Source organism: Natator depressus, chromosome 28, assembly GCF_965152275.1.
Source record: "Natator depressus isolate rNatDep1 chromosome 28, rNatDep2.hap1, whole genome shotgun sequence".
In the NCBI taxonomy this organism is placed as follows: Eukaryota; Metazoa; Chordata; order Testudines; family Cheloniidae; genus Natator; species Natator depressus.
The window spans coordinates 9,396,869-9,401,868 of NC_134261.1; the positions used below are offsets into that span (position 1 = coordinate 9,396,869).

The 5,000-nt window shown below is 66.6% G+C and overlaps 1 non-coding gene across 1 annotated transcript; it reads left to right on the forward strand.

Moving 5' to 3' along the window:
• Positions 1–1,669: 1,669 nt before the first annotated feature.
• Positions 1,670–1,788, forward strand: LOC141979408 (5S ribosomal RNA). The gene has a single exon (XR_012636823.1). It is a non-coding gene; the product is annotated as a 5S ribosomal RNA (ribosomal RNA).
• Positions 1,789–5,000: the final 3,212 nt, after the last annotated feature.

Below are 5,000 nucleotides of genomic sequence, written 5' to 3' on the forward strand. Positions count from 1 at the left end.
GCACTTTTGGCGACCCCATCCGGACTTCCGTGAGACTGCCGGCCATCAGGTCAACCCGTCACTTTGAATGGGGTTGACCTGATGGCCGAGCAGGGACTTAGACATTTTTTCAGCCTTTTCCTCGGGGTTGACCTGGTGTCCCGGGGGGACTTAGACATTTTTTTCAGCCTTTTCCTCCGGGTTGACCTGGTGTCCCGGGGGGACTTAGACATTTTTTCAGCCTTTTCCTCCGGGTTGACCTGGTGTCCCGGGGGGACTTAGACTTTTTTTCAGCCTTTTCCTCCGGGTTGACCTGGTGTCCCGGGGGGACTTAGACTTTTTTTCAGCCTTTTCCTCCGGGTTGACCTGGTGTCCCGGGGGGACTTAGACATTTTTTTCAGCCTTTTCCTCCGGGTTGACCTGGTGTCCCGGGGGGACTTAGACTTTTTTTCAGCCTTTTCCTCCGGGTTGACCTGGTGTCCCGGGGGGACTTAGACTTTTTTTCAGCCTTTTCCTCCGGGTTGACCTGGTGTCCCGGGGGGACTTAGACTTTTTTTCAGCCTTTTCCTCCGGGTTGACCTGGTGTCCCGGGGGGACTTAGACTTTTTTTCAGCCTTTTCCTCCGGGTTGACCTGGTGTCCCGGGGGGACTTAGACATTTTTTTCAGCCTTTTCCTCCGGGTTGACCTGGTGTCCCGGGGGGACTTAGACTTTTTTTCAGCCTTTTCCTCCGGGTTGACCTGGTGTCCCGGGGGGACTTAGACATTTTTTTCAGCCTTTTCCTCCGGGTTGACCTGGTGTCCCGGGGGGACTTAGACATTTTTTTCAGCCTTTTCCTCCGGGCTGACCTGGTGGCCGAGCGTCTCGCCGTCCGCGGCCGGAGCTAGAGATGCCCCCCCCCCCAGGCCAGCCTGCGAAGCCGCGGCCAGGATCGGGCCCCTGGAAGTCTGACTAAAAATTTTCACCGACCCCAAAAACGGTTAGGGGGGGCCTCATAAAGCCTCCGGAGCGAAAAAAAAAAAAACGGAAAAAAGGATCGGGCCCACCCGAGGCAGGGGAGTCAGTAAGGGAAAGGGGACGAGGCGGCCCGGAGCCGGGTGCCCGGAGCCGGGTGCCGGCGGCCAGGATCGGGCCCCTGGAAGTCTGAAAAATTTTTTTCACCGACCCCCAAAGTGGTATTGGGGGGGGCTCATAAAGCCTCCGGAGCGAAAAAAAAAAAAAACGGAAAAAAGGATCGGGCCCACCCGAGGCAGGGGAGTCAGTAAGGGAAAGGGGACGAGGCGGCCCGGAGCCGGGTGCCCGGAGCCGGGTGCCCGCGGCCAGGATCGGGCCCCTGGAAGTCTGAAAAAAATTTTTTCACCGACCCCCAAAGTGGTGTTGGGGGGGGCTCACGAAGCCTCCGGAGCGGAAAAAAAAAAACGGAAAAAAGGATCGGGCCCACCCGAGGCAGCGGAGTCAGTAAGGGAAAGGGGACGAGGCGGCCCGGAGCCGGGTGCCCGGAGCCGGGTGCCCGCGGCCAGGATCGGGCCCCTGGAAGTCTGAAAAAAAAATTTTCACCGACCCCCAAAGGGGTGTTGGGGGGGGGCTCATGAAGCCTCCGGAGCGAAAAAAAAAAACGGAAAAAAGGATCGGGCCCACCCGAGGCAGGGGAGTCAGTAAGGGAAAGGGGACGAGGCGGACCGGAGCCGAGTGCCTACGGCCATACCGGACGGAAGGCCCCCGATCCCGTCCGATCTCGGAAGGTAAACCGTCCCGGGCCTGGCTAGTACTTGGATGGGTGACCGCCTGGGAATCCCAGGTGCCGTAGGCAGCTTTTCCCGCTGCGAGCCAGCTCTCTCCTTTTCTGGGGAACAAGGGCAGGGTCGCCCTGCCAGGGGCCCTGGGGCTGAAGTCCCTGCCGGCCACCAGGTCAACCCGGAGCCTGCCCCTCTGCGGCCAGCAGGTCAACCCCATACCGGCAGGGGGTTGACCTGGTGGCCGGGAAGCAGAGCGGCCAGCAGGTCAACCCCATACATTCAGCGGGTTGACCTGGTGGACGGGAAGGAAAGCGGCCAGCAGGTCAACCCCATACTTTCAGCGGGTTGACCTGGTGGCCGGGAAGGAAAGCGGCCAGCAGGTCAACCCCATACATTCAGCGGGTTGACCTGGTGGCCGGGAAGGAAAGCGGCCAGCAGGTCAACCCCATACATTCAGCGGGTTGACCTGGTGGCCGGGAAGGAAAGCGGCCAGCAGGTCAACCCCATACATTCAGCGGGTTGACCTGGTGGCCGGGAAGGAAAGCGGCCAGCAGGTCAACCCCATACATTCAGCGGGTTGACCTGGTGGCCGGGAAGGAAAGCGGCCAGCAGGTCAACCCCATACATTCAGCGGGTTGACCTGGTGGCCCGAAAGCAAACCGGCCACCAGGTCAACCCGGAGCCTGCCCCCGCGGGCAGGGGCCAAGCGGACCCCCCTCCGCCCGGGCTTGCCCTGCTCCGAGCCGGGGCTTAATCCCCGTCCGGCCACCAGGTCAACCCGGAGCCTGCCCCTCTGCGGCCAGCAGGTCAACCCCATGCCGGCAGCGGGTTGACCTGGTGGCCGGGAAGGAAAGCGGCCACCAGGTCAACCCCATACTTTCAGCGGGTTGACCTGGTGGCCGGGAAGGAAAGCGGCCACCAGGTCAACCCCATACTTTCAGCGGGTTGACCTGGTGGCCGGGAAGGAAAGCGGCCAGCAGGTCAACCCCATACATTCAGCGGGTTGACCTGGTGGCCGGGAAGGAAAGCGGCCAGCAGGTCAACCCCATACATTCAGCGGGTTGACCTGGTGGCCGGGAAGGAAAGCGGCCAGCAGGTCAACCCCATACATTCAGCGGGTTGACCTGGTGGCCGGGAAGGAAAGCGGCCAGCAGGTCAACCCCATACATTCAGCGGGTTGACCTGGTGGCCGGGAAGGAAAGCGGCCAGCAGGTCAACCCCATACATTCAGCGGGTTGACCTGGTGGCCGGGAAGGAAAGCGGCCAGCAGGTCAACCCCATACATTCAGCGGGTTGACCTGGTGGCCGGGAAGGAAAGCGGCCAGCAGGTCAACCCCATACATTCAGCGGGTTGACCTGGTGGCCGGGAAGAAAAGCGGCCAGCAGGTCAACCCCATACATTCAGCGGGTTGACCTGGTGGCCGGGAAGGAAAGCGGCCAGCAGGTCAACCCCATACATTCAGCGGGTTGACCTGGTGGCCGGGAAGGAAAGCGGCCAGCAGGTCAACCCCATACATTCAGCGGGTTGACCTGGTGGCCGGGAAGAAAAGCGGCCAGCAGGTCAACCCCATACATTCAGCGGGTTGACCTGGTGGCCGGGAAGGAAAGCGGCCAGCAGGTCAACCCCATACATTCAGCGGGTTGACCTGGTGGCCGGGAAGGAAAGCGGCCACCAGGTCAACCCCATACAGGCAGCGGGTTGACCTGGTGGCCCGAAAGCAAACCGGCCACCAGGTCAACCCGGAGCCTGCCCCCGCGGGCAGGGGCCGGCATACCCCCGTCCGTCCGGGGTCGCCCTGCCCCGGGCTCCGGGCTTAAGTCCCGAGCGGCCACCAGGTCAACCCGGAGCCTGCCCCCGCGGGCAGGGGCCGGCGGACCCCCGTCCGTCCGGGGTCGCCCTGCCCCGGGCTCCGGGCTTATTCCCCGTCCGGCCACCAGGTCAACCCGGAGCCTGCCCCCGCGGGCAGGGGCCAGGCGGAGCCCCGTCCGTCCGGGGTCGCCCTGCCCCGGGCTCCGGGCTTAAGTCCCGAGCGGCCACCAGGTCAACCCGGAGCCAGCCCCCGCGGGCAGGGGCCGGCGGAGCCCCGTCCGTCCGGGGTCGCCCTGCCCCGGGCTCCGGGCTTAATTCCCGTCCGGCCACCAGGTCAACCCGGAGCCTGCCCCCGCGGGCAGGGGCCAGGCGGACCCCCGTCTGTCCGGGGTCGCCCTGCCCCGGGCTCCGGGCTTAATTCTCCTCCGGCCACCAGGTCAACCCGGAGCCTGCCCCCGCGGGCAGGGGCCAGGCGGACCCCCGTCCGTCCGGGGTCGCCCTGCCCCGGGCTCCGGGCTTAATTCTCCTCCGGCCACCAGGTCAACCCGGAGCCTGCCCCCGCGGGCAGGGGCCGGCGGAGCCCCGTCCGTCCGGGGTCGCCCTGCCCCGGGCTCCGGGCTTAATTCCCGTCCGGCCACCAGGTCAACCCGGAGCCTGCCCCCGCGGGCAGGGGCCAGGCGGACCCCCGTCTGTCCGGGGTCGCCCTGCCCCGGGCTCCGGGCTTAATTCTCCTCCGGCCACCAGGTCAACCCGGAGCCTGCCCCCGCGGGCAGGGGCCAGGCGGACCCCCGTCCGTCCGGGGTCGCCCTGCCCCGGGCTCCGGGCTTAATTCTCCTCCGGCCACCAGGTCAACCCGGAGCCTGCCCCCGCGGGCAGGGGCCGGCATACCCCCGTCCGTCCGGGGTCGCCCTGCCCCGGGCTCCGGGCTTAATTCCCGTCCGGCCACCAGGTCAACCCGGAGCCTGCCCCCGCGGGCAGGGGCCAGGCGGACCCCCGTCCGTCCGGGGTCGCCCTGCCCCGGGCTCCGGGCTTAATTCTCCTCCGGCCACCAGGTCAACCCGGAGCCTGCCCCCGCGGGCAGGGGCCGGCATACCCCCGTCCGTCCGGGGTCGCCCTGCCCCGGGCTCCGGGCTTAATTCCCGTCCGGCCACCAGGTCAACCCGGAGCCTGCCCCCGCGGGCAGGGGCCAGGCGGACCCCCGTCCGTCCGGGGTCGCCCTGCCCCGGGCTCCGGGCTTAATTCTCCTCCGGCCACCAGGTCAACCCGGAGCCTGCCCCCGCGGGCAGGGGCCGGCATACCCCCGTCCGTCCGGGGTCGCCCTGCCCCGGGCTCCGGGCTTAATTCCCGTCCGGCCACCAGGTCAACCCGGAGCCTGCCCCCGCGGGCAGGGGCCAGGCGGACCCCCGTCCGTCCGGGGTCGCCCTGCCCCGGGCTCCGGGCTTAATTCTCCTCCGGCCACCAGGTCAACCCGGAGCC